General features: G+C 47.6%; 1 pseudogene; it reads left to right on the top strand.

Annotated features, from left to right (window-relative positions):
- Window positions 1–9,349: 9,349 nt before the first annotated feature.
- On the top strand, window positions 9,350–10,871 carry LOC149461875 (E3 ubiquitin/ISG15 ligase TRIM25-like; annotated as a pseudogene).
- Window positions 10,872–11,313: the final 442 nt, after the last annotated feature.

The following is an 11,313-nucleotide window of genomic DNA, read 5'->3' as shown; positions in this document are numbered from 1 at the left end:
TCACAGGGTGGGGGTGGTGGAAGTGTCTTTAACCCCTCTGGCTGGAGAGGAGGCGTCCTGGTTCTCAGTGGCCCGTTTTGGTGGTGGTGGCCGTGCGGGTGGTGGTGCTGCCATGCAGGCTCCCTGTAGGTGTCATGGGGGGTGCGCCTTGGTGGGCCACAGCAGGCCATGCGAGGCTGGGTGCTGGAGTGCTGCACTAGTCCTGGGCAGTTATAGGGTCCTGGTGGCAGAGGTAGGGCTGGGGGGCACCAATGCTTGCCCCCTGCCTGCTGCTACCCGGCGGTAGCTTATATGCAGGCTGCTTGTGTGCAGCTAATCAGGTTGTGGGTGGTTTGTCTGGAGGGCCGGTGGATTCGGGAGGCCGGGCCAGGGCTGCAGGGACAGGCACCGTGGAGGCTTGGGCGGCGGCTTCACTTCTTAGAGGGCGGTGGCTTCCCCTCTCCTGGTGTGTCTAGGGCCCGAGGAGCTTGGATGTGGCCAGCGGTGACGGCGGCGGCAAAGAACCGGGCCGTGTGGTGATGAGACCAGCATGGCGGCAGCGGCAGAGATTCGGGCCACGTGGTGATGGGACCAGCGTGGCAGAGGTGGCGGATAGGGCACAGTGGTGGATCACGTGGCACCACTCCCTCTCCAGGTACAGGGGGGGTCAAGGAGGGTCGGGGTGGCCGCTGTTAAGTCAGTTTAGCTGGTGGGAGTTAGATGGAGTTTGGGGGCGACCGGAGCTCTGGGTCATGCGGCTGCTCTGACCGCCATATTGGCCTCATCAGATTTAAGGATGGACATTCCAAGGATGAACATAATAAACAATATAAAACTCAGCGAATCAACACAGAGCTGGCAGATAAAACCAGGTCAGAGCCTACCATTCACCTGACACAACATCATTCCATCATGACCCAACACCTCTATGACTACAAACACCTCAACTAACAAGGGGGCAGTCAACTAGCAAGAGAACTCAAAGACATTGTACTGAATGGAACTCACAACCCGGGATCTGGCACAAACCATCTCAGATGGACACAATGGGGCTGATTTACTAAAACTGGAGTGTGCAAAATCTGGGGCAGCTGTGCATGGGAGCCAATCAGGTTCTGACTTCAGCTTGTTCAATGAAGCTTTGACAAAAAACCTGGAAGCTGATTGGTTCCTATGCAGAGCTGCACCAGACTTTGCACTCTCCAGTGTCTCATTGTCATCACATGCTGTGTCCATAATGACCACCCATCCCCCCTTATCAGCTGGCTTCAGTGTTATATCTCCCCTTGCTGCTAATGATGGCAATGCACCTTTCTCCTCAATGGTCCCATTATTAGGATATGACCCCAGAGTTCCTGATTATAGACTGTCATACGTCACCATCTTTATCATCCAAATGAAGAAACATTTCTGCTGCTGCATATGTAGTGGGTGGTGGAAACTTCCATTTTATCTGTAAACCTCAGACAGACCTACTCAGTGGTGTGACTACAGATGATCCCTCAATATCGCCTCTCCAAGAATAATGTACCTTCAATCTAATATTCCTGAAACATCTATACAAGTCCTGTGCCAACAAAAACTTCTTCATGATACCTTTAGGGCTAAAGCCCAAACCTTTCCCCAGAAGGTCCATCTTACCCGATGTCAGTCCAGCTGAGGAGAAGGTGACAATTCCATCTATTTCTGTTGATGATGAATCATCTGTTGGGATGGTTGGATGAGTGGGAGATCCCTTGTTGCAGCGTTGATGTTTCCTACCTCCCCTGTGGCCGGATCTCTGCTGTTTCCTTGATTCCGATGTACAATACGAGGTGGGTGTTGTCCCTCTATAGATCCTAATAAAGTGCCTCCAGCATAGGAGGGAAGTGATGGCTCAGAGGCTGTAGAAGAAGCTCTAGTGAGCAGTCTAGATGGACGAGGTGAGTCTTGTGTAGGTGGTGCTCCAAGAGTACGCCTGATTAGTAGACGTTTAGATGTTGGACTCCTTCAGCTGCTCGGCTGACAATGCAGACTGCAGTGTAGACTCCACCTGTGTGATCTGTACAGCCAGAGCAGCTTCTTCCTTCTGGAGAAATGAAACTGGAGAACAATGGAGCTTTTGTTTAGGACTTGTGTAAACAGACCATTGAACTCCTCCCTGTAGGCAAACAGACCATTGTCCTCCTCCTTGTAGGCAAACAAAGTTGGGGTCAGTTTACCTCCTAGCCACCTTGGAATACACTGTGCTTTCTAATATTCAGCTAAAGTTATCTTTTTTACATAGACAAGACAGTTTTTTTTTTAGGAACTTCTCAGGAGGACTTTGATCTGGTGTCATTTACCCAAAAAAAACCCTTCCCCTCTTCCACTAAGAACACCCTCTCCCCCCACAGAGGACACCCTTCCTCCAGTAAAAACACCCTCTCCACTGAGAATACTCCCTTCCTCTCTTTTCCTCCTCTGATGACACCCCTCTCTCTCCTTTTCTGCACTGGGGACACCTTTCCCCCTCCCCTTCTGAGGACACTCTCTCCCTAGTGTTGTCACCCCTCCCCCACTCAAGACACTCTTTCCACTGAGATCATTCCCTCCAGATTAACACGTTGCCGCCCAACCTATAGCCAGATGGTGGCCAGGCGAATAACTCGTCCCTCCGGGTGGACACCATAAGGCGTCCTTCCCGGAGAGTGTATTGCGCATGCCTGCAAGGCCACGCTGTGGTGCGGTCTGTCACCAGCCGTGTACCTCGGACACGGCCGATAACAGATATGTGCTCCTTTGCCAGTACCATGTGACCTGCTGTGACCAATCACAGCAGGTCACATGATAGTTGTATGCAATGGATGGCTTCCTTTCACGCCATCCATTGTATACAAGTGTGTCTAGCTGTGAATGGTCACAGTGATCACATGCACAAGCTGGGCCAATCACAGCCCAGCTGTGTCATGTGATTAGCTGTGGCCAAATCACAGCTAAGCACAAAAAAACCCTGAATGAATCGATTTCATTCAGGTAAATGTTTGCTTATAGCAAAGTAATTCTTTGCTATAAGCAAATTGTGTAAAAAAAATATATATATAGATCACTTCCCCAAAGTAGTACAACGTTACTATGGTAATATTATACTACTTTGGTCATAGTGAAATATGAAAAAAATCTAAAAAAAATAAAAAAAGTGTAATAAAAAATTAAAACTAATAAAAAAAATAAAAAAAGTATAATTTTTTTTGTTCATACTGTCACCAGTCAGTGTCCCTGATCACCGCTATGCCAGTTATATGATGACACTATACTGCACTGGTGACAGTATGTAAAAAAATAAATAGTGCAAATAATTTTTTTTATTTTTTTTCATTTTTTTAAAAAATATGACAAAAAATTACAACTTCAAAAAACTTGCCACGCCTCTTATGAAATACGTCGGACTGTCTACTTTGCAAAAAGAGGTAATTTGGGGGATATCTGTACTGTCCTGACATTTGGGGGATATCTGTACTGTCCTGACATTTGGGGGATATCTGTACTGTTCTGACATTTGGGGGATATCTATACTGTCCTGACATTTGGGGGATGTCTGTACTGTCCTGACATTTGGGGGATATCTGTACTGTCCTGACATTTGGGGGATATCTGTCCTCTCCTGACATTTGGGGGATATCTGTACCGTCCTGACATTTGGGGGATATCTGTACCATCCTGACATTTGGGGGATATCTGTACCATACTGACATTTGGGGGATATCTGTACCGTCCTGACATTTGGGGGATATCTGTACCGTACTGACATTTGGGGGATATCTGTCCTGTCCTGACATTTGGGGGATATCTATACCGTCCTGACATTTGGGGGGATATCTGTACTGTCCTGACATTTGGGGGGATATCTGTACTGTCCTGACATTTGGGGGATATCTGTACTGTTCTGACATTTGGGGGATATCTGTCCTGTCCTGACATTTGGGGGATATCTGTACTGTCCTGACATTTGGGGGGATATCTGTACCATCCTGACATTTGGGGGATATCTGTACCGTCCTGACATTTGGGGGATTTCTGTACCGTGCTGACATTTGGGGGATATCTGTACCGTCCTGACATTTGGGGGATATCTGTACCGTGCTGACATTTGGGGGATATCTGTACCGTCCTGACATTTGGGGGATATCTGTACCGTCCTGACATTTGGGGGATATTTGTACCGTCCTGACATTTGGGGGATATCTGTACCGTTCTGACATTTGGGGGATATCTGTACCGTTCTGACATTTGGGGGATATCTGTACCGTTCTGACATTTGGGGGATATCTGTACCGTTCTGACATTTGGGGGATATCTGTACCCTCCTGACATTTGGGGGATATCTGTACCGTTCTGACATTTGGGGGATATCTGTACCATCCTGACATTTGGGGGATATCTGTACCGTCCTGACATTTGGGGGATATCTGTCATGCACCGCCTGGCAGAGTCTCTAGCAACCCACAGCTCGGGGTTCTTCAGGGCGTGGGGTCTAAGTCCCAATCTGCTTAACGTTATGGAGTAGGTCTGGCGCTAGAATTATTGCTGTCACTACAGTGTGCACGGTGAATGTAACGTGTATCACAATCGATGTTCACGTGTAGGCGCCCTGATATGTAGGCACCCACCACCTCCTCCTATTACTCCACTCTCACACTGACACAAACAACTCCACTAGTAGTTTCTCCTGCACATCCCACTCCCATGCCACCTTTCTCACCCTTCTCCTCCTCCTAGCCGCGGGGGACATCTCCCCGAATCCTGGCCCTCCACCACCTCCCTCACCTGCACAACACCCTCCTGCCTCCACGTCCTACCGCAACCCCCGCAACTTAGTATCTGTCCCCCTGCTCCCTAAAATCTCCCCCCCCCTGTTTTCATGTGCACTCCTGAACGCCCGATCGGTGTGCAACAAGCTTGCCACCATCCACGACCTCTTTGTTTCCCACTCCCTCAACCTCCTAGCGATCACGAAAACCTGGATCCTGCGCACTGACTCTACCTCCCCTGCTGAACTCTCCTACGGAGTACAACAACGCGCTGTTAACAGCCCTTGACTCACTAGCGCCTTTAACCACACGCAACATCAGACCCCGACCACTCCAGCCCTGGCAGACTGATCACACCAAAACCCTCAAACGACACAGTCGTGCCCTGGAGCGACTATGGCGCAAAACCAAATCCCAACAAGCCTTCACCCGCTATAAATCTGCCTTCCGCACCTACACCACCTCCCTCCACGCAGCCAAACAAGCCTACTTCCTGACCCTCATCAAGACCCTCTCCTCCAATCCTCGCCGACTCTTCTCCACCTTCAACTCTCTACTCTCTCCACACCCAGCACCTCACTCACCGCCCTTGAGATTGCCAATCACTTCAAAAGCAAGATTGACACAATTCGCAAGGACATCGCCGCAACTCACACGCCCTCTCAACCTGTCCCCTCATCCCCCCTCCCCCTCGACATAACCCGCAGGGACTTCGTCACTGCTCAAACTCCCTCCAACCCCGTTCCCCCTCCCTCAGCCACCCCCTCATCACCCCTCTCCCACGGCCCCACCACTGCTCTGACCTCCACTTCCACCTCACCCTACATTCCTCATACTGAAGCTCCCCCAACACTCCACACCTTTGACCTTACCACCATCGAGGAAGTCTCCAAGATCCTCTCTGATGCCCGCCTCACCACCTGCCCCCTCGACCCTATCCCCTCACAACTCCTACGACCTCCCTCCCCCTCCATCCTACGCTCCGTCACCCACATCTTCAATCTCTCCCTCTCCTCAGGCACTTTCCCCTCCCCTCTGAAACATGCACACATCAACCCCATACTTAAAAAGCCCTCCCAGGACCCCAATGACCCGAACAACCTCAGACCCATCTCCCTGCTCCCCTTTACATCTAAACTCCTTGAGCGCCTCGTCTACACCCGCCTATGCTCTCACCTCAACCACAACAACCTCCTCGATTCCCTACAGTCTGGCTTCCGTCCCCTACACTCCACCGAAATCGCCTTACTCAAACTCTCCAACGACCTTCTAACCGCCAAAGCTAATGGCCACTATTCAGTGCTCCTACTCCTTGACCTCTCTGCGGCCTTCGACACAGTCGACCACCCCTTCCTCCTCAAAAAACTACACTTCCTTTGGCCCTAGAGATTCTGCTCTCTCCTGGCTCTCATCCTACCTGTCACAACACTCCTTCAGCATTTCCTATAATGCTACCACCTCCCCTTCACTCCCCCTCTCTGTTGGGGTCCCTCAAGGCTCTGTCCTCGGGCCCCTTCTCTTCTCCATCTACACCTCCTCCCTTGGCCAACTCATACACTCTCATGGCTTCAACTACCACCTCTATGCCACAAATCTATCTCTCAACCCCCCACCTCACCCCCTCGGTCTCCGCCCGAATCACACACCTGCTGAGCGACATATCAGATTGGATGTCGCTCCACTTCCTTAAACTGAACCTCTTGTATTCCCCCCAGCCCGGACCCCACCCCCCATTGACTTCTCCATCACATCCAACAACGCCACCATCAAACCCGCCCCGCAGGCCAGAGTACTTGGTGTCATTCTGGACTCCAACCTATACTTCCAGCCCCAAGTCCAATCTTTAACAAACTCATGCAGACTCCACCTCCGCAACATCGCCAAAATCCGCACGTTCCTAACCCCAGAAACCACTAAACAGCTCATCCACTCCCTCATCATATCACAACTCGACTACTGCAACTCCCTCCTCACTGGCCTGCCTCGCCGCTGGCTATCCCCGCTTCAGTCCATCCTGAATACGGCTGCCAGACTCATTCACCTTTCCAACATCTCCATTTCCGCCACCCCCCTCTGCCAATCCCTCCACTGGCTTCCGATTGGCAACAGATCAAATTCAGAATCCTAACACTGACGTATAAAGCTGTCCACCATACTGCCCCGAACTACATCACTGACCTAATATCCAAGTACCGCCCAGAATGCACACTCCGCTCCTCACAAGACCTCCTTCTCTCTAGTTCCCTGGTCTCCTCCTCCCATGCCCGCCTCCAGGACTTCTCCAGGGTGTCACCCATCCTCTGGAACTCCCTGCCCCAACCCATCAGATTATCACCTACTCTCCTCTCCTTTAGGCGCACCCTGAAAACCCACCTCTTCAGGGAAGCCTACCCTACCCCCTGCTAACTTGACCGACCTCCTCCACTCTTCCTACCACTCCATCCCCCACAGCTATCTCCTCCTGTACCACTATCCCCTCCCTCCTAGATTGTAAGGTCCAAAGAGCAGGGCCCTCGATCCCCTCATGTTTTGCATTGTATTGGTATTGTTCTGTCACATGTTCTGTCCCCCTTTGTAATGTACAGCGCTGAGCGAACTATTGGCGCTTTATAAATACTGTATAATAATAATAATATGTGCGTTTATGTTCGTACATGTGTATATGTGTGGCTCAAAATTGTTTGGTGGGTATGTTGTGTGTTTGGGTGTAACTTTATTTTTTACTTTAAAAAAAAAAAACAAAACTTTTTTTTCATTACATAGGGAACTCAAAGTCCCTTAATGTGATGATTTTTAGGTGACAGTTTCTCTTTATTGAGACATGCAGGGTTCTAAAATATCCCCAATGTCTCCTCTGGGATCCACTCAATGTATTGTGATGCCATACATTGCTGCTTGGCTATGCTAGAGAAGGTGACCCAAAAGTGACTTCACACACGTCGCCTTCCGGGCATTTCCAGCATTTCGGGGGAGGGGGGTTTGACATAAATCTTTGCATTTTGAGAATAGATATGAGCCCAAACACATTTAGAAAGGCAAATGACTGAGGCTTTCAAATGAACTTTTGAGCAATTTTTCCACCCATCTATGGCCACCTTTTTAGAAGTGATCCGAGCGGCTATACACTTTTGCAGAGCGTGGATGGGGGTCTTCCTCTGGCTGCTTCCTTCCACCATTACCGGGCTCTCCTGAGCGATCGGGGGGGGGGCCAGGGATCATCGCCATTCAGTGTGCTTAGGAGAGGCATGTTCATCCATACCCGCCTCCCCTCATATAGGAAACCAGAAATGGTGAGGATTGTGTCACTTCCGGTTTCAGTTTGTGGTTCACAAGCCATTGCTGGCTGATATCGCATCCGACAAACCAATCTCCATTTAATCAGATGCTTTGGAGGCCAGCGGAGAGATATGGTGTCTAATAGAGCCTAGAGATCTCCATGAAGAGGACCTGTCATGGCCTATGATATCAAAAGGGATATTATTCATCTCTTGTGATAGCAATAAAGTTGATCAAAGAAAAAAATTTAAAGAGACAATGTATTTTTAAAAAATAAAATACTTAGTAAAATATTAAATTAATAAATATAAATTCAATTTTAACGAGAGCTTTGGGGTCTAATAGAGCCTAGAGATCTCCATAAAGAGGACCTGGCACGGCCCATGCTACACAAGGGATATTGTTCATCTCTTGTGATAGCAATAAAGTCGATAAAGAAAAAATGTAAAGGGACAATGTATTTAAAAAAAATAAAATACATAATAAAATATTAAATTAATAAATATAAATAAAATTTTAAATAAATTATAAAATAATACAAATTTAGAGCACCCTCCCCATGCTCGCGCACAAATGCGAACGCACATGTAAGTCTCACAAGCATACGGCAGCGGCAATCGCACCACACATGTGAGGTATCGGTGCAAACATCAGAGTGAGCGTAATCATTCTAGCACCAGATCTCCTGTGTCACTCCAAGCCGGTAACCTGGAAAGGCTGTTAAAGTGTTGCCTGTGGAGGACTTGTAGATACTGTAGTTTGTCTCCATTCCACAGACATGTGCAATTGTAAAAAGTGACATGTTGGGTATCTATTTACTCAGCATAACATCATCTTTTATAGTTTACCACAAAAATTGGGCATTCTATTATGTCTGTGTGCACTAAAATTCATTAAAGTGTGCTTTTTTCCCAAAAAAACTGTGTTTTAAAAATGTCAGCGCAAATATAGTTCACCTTACAAAAATTGCAACACCCAATATTTTAATCTCCAGCGTCTCCACTTTCAAAAACTGTCTAATATTTAGGGGTTCTGAGTAATGTTCTAGCAAAAAAAAGCTACTTTTTACTGGTATGTGTAAGTGTGAGAATTGGCCTGGGGGGAGGGTGATCAAAGAGAACCAATCTTGGCTGAGCTTCCACTGTTTTGTTTATCTTTTTGGGATCATTGATTTTTTTTCCAGTTGTCTTTCAGCTGTTTTATGAGCTTTGCATTTCCTTTGTGCTCACAAATTCTCAGCCTTGCTCTGTGGAGGAACCTCCCTCACTTGAACAATTGGTTCTGGAGATAAGGAGCTTTGTTGATTTCTCTGTCTTCTATCAGCGATGGCGTCCTCCGATATGAGAGCTCTGCTGGATTGTTCCATCTTCCTGAACATTTATTCGGATCCTGTCATCTTGAAATGTGGACACAGCTTCTGCCGGGTCTGCATCGATCATGTGTTGGATACACAGAAGGAGTCCGGAGGATATTCAGCAGGGGAGAGTTCCAGGAGAGACCTTCACCGTACACAATTATAACTCTGAGTAACATCTCTCAGCATTTCCTGTCTCCACCACAAGATCAAGAGAAGACCGGTGTCTCCTGTACTTACTGTGTCCACACCTCTGTACCTGCTGTGAAGTCCTGCCTGCATTGTGAGGCTTCTCTATGTGACATCCATCTGAGAGTCCACCACAAGTCACCAGAACACGTCTTGTGTGACCCCACCACCACCCCAGAGACCAGGAAATGCTCCGTCCATAAGAAGACCCTGGAGTATTACTGCATTGAGGACTCTACTTGCTTCTGTGCCTCCTGCTTTATAATTGGAGAACATCAGGGACACCAGGTGGAGACACTGCAGGAAGTCTTTTTAAAGAAGAGGAACATGACAATCTATCTTCACAAACTGATTAATAAAAGAGAGAAAACAGAAAAAGAGTCCAGAGTCTGCAGGAACTCAGGGGAAAGTACAAGACAAAGCAGATGGTGAAACAGGGAGAGTCACTGTCCTGTTCAGAGATCTCAGGAGACGTCAGGAAGACCTGAAGAAGAAAGTCCTGCGTGAGATCTCCAGGCAGGCAGAGCGGATCTTAAGCCCCATCGATGATCTGATCCAGTGCTTGGAATTCAAGATGGAGGAGCTGTCCAGGAAGATGCAACCCAAGATGGATCCATTGACTGTTCTACAGCAATCAGACACAGGTGACTGGTGTGATACTGAGGATGGAGATGAGGAGGACACAGAGAGACATGATGGAAGGGATCTGGATGTGGGGGTGATTTTCCATATGATCAGCACAGGTTTATCAGATCTAATCACTGGTGTCATTGGGGGGGTCTATATTCAGAAAGCTGTAGACATTTTATTGGATGAGGACACAGCTCATATTAATATATGCATCTCTTCTGACAAGACGACTGCAACCCAGTTGAGAGAATACCGGCATCGCTCATATACCGAGGAGAGATTTATGGATTTTTATCAAGTTTTAGGCAGCCGAAGCTTCTTCTCAGGGAGACATTACTGGGAAGTAGATGTCCATAGATCCAATAACTGGAGAATCAGGATGTGCTACAACAGTATAGACAGGGCCGGCTTTACTCCTTGATTGGATATAATGATGTGTCCTGGACTTTGGTCAGGAGGGGTAAAAGGTATAAAGTGGTGCATGACGATAATGAGACCGAGCTCTGTTATAGTGTTTTGGTAAACGATTCCGGGTATATCTGGATCATGAGGCCGGGCAAATCTACTTCTATGTGTGTGACCCCATCCGTCATCTCCACACCTTCACCGCCACCTTCACCGAGCCCCTCTATGCTGCGTTGGGTGTTTGGCATTCATCTATATCATTGGCTTGAAGGGAGATGGGAAAAATCTAGTCTAGACAAATCTTCCAATGGGGACGCTTGTTCTGGTGGTTCCCAAGGAACTTCCTTAATTTGGAAGAACTTTCTCTCACTTCCTGTTTGGCTGACACAAGAAGTGAAGGGAAATCTGCACAATGGTGCACAGATGTAGAAAAAAATCTGACAGTGTTTTTTTTGTTGAATTCAATAAAAAACTAAGAAAAATGAACAAATAGGAACACATTTTATTAAAAATAAAGAGTACAGTGTTAAAGTTTATACCTTTGACTGTATTTTGCAAGATGACTTTTCTGCATAGGGGATGTTACCCATTTCTAATCTGTGTACTCTGGAAATATTGAACTGCTCTGTGAGTGTGGAATTGTCTCTATAAATAAAGAATTTGAAAAAAAAATAGAGAGTACATACAAATTCATTTTTTGTTGCATTTAAT

This window comes from Staurois parvus, unplaced genomic scaffold (assembly GCF_062004578.1).
Source record: "Staurois parvus isolate SC_StPar_1 unplaced genomic scaffold, SC_StPar_1.0 ptg000191l, whole genome shotgun sequence".
Classification (NCBI taxonomy): domain Eukaryota; kingdom Metazoa; phylum Chordata; class Amphibia; order Anura; family Ranidae; genus Staurois; species Staurois parvus.
The sequence above is the reverse complement of the archived record's forward strand: the minus strand, read 5'-3'. Positions and strand labels throughout refer to the sequence as shown.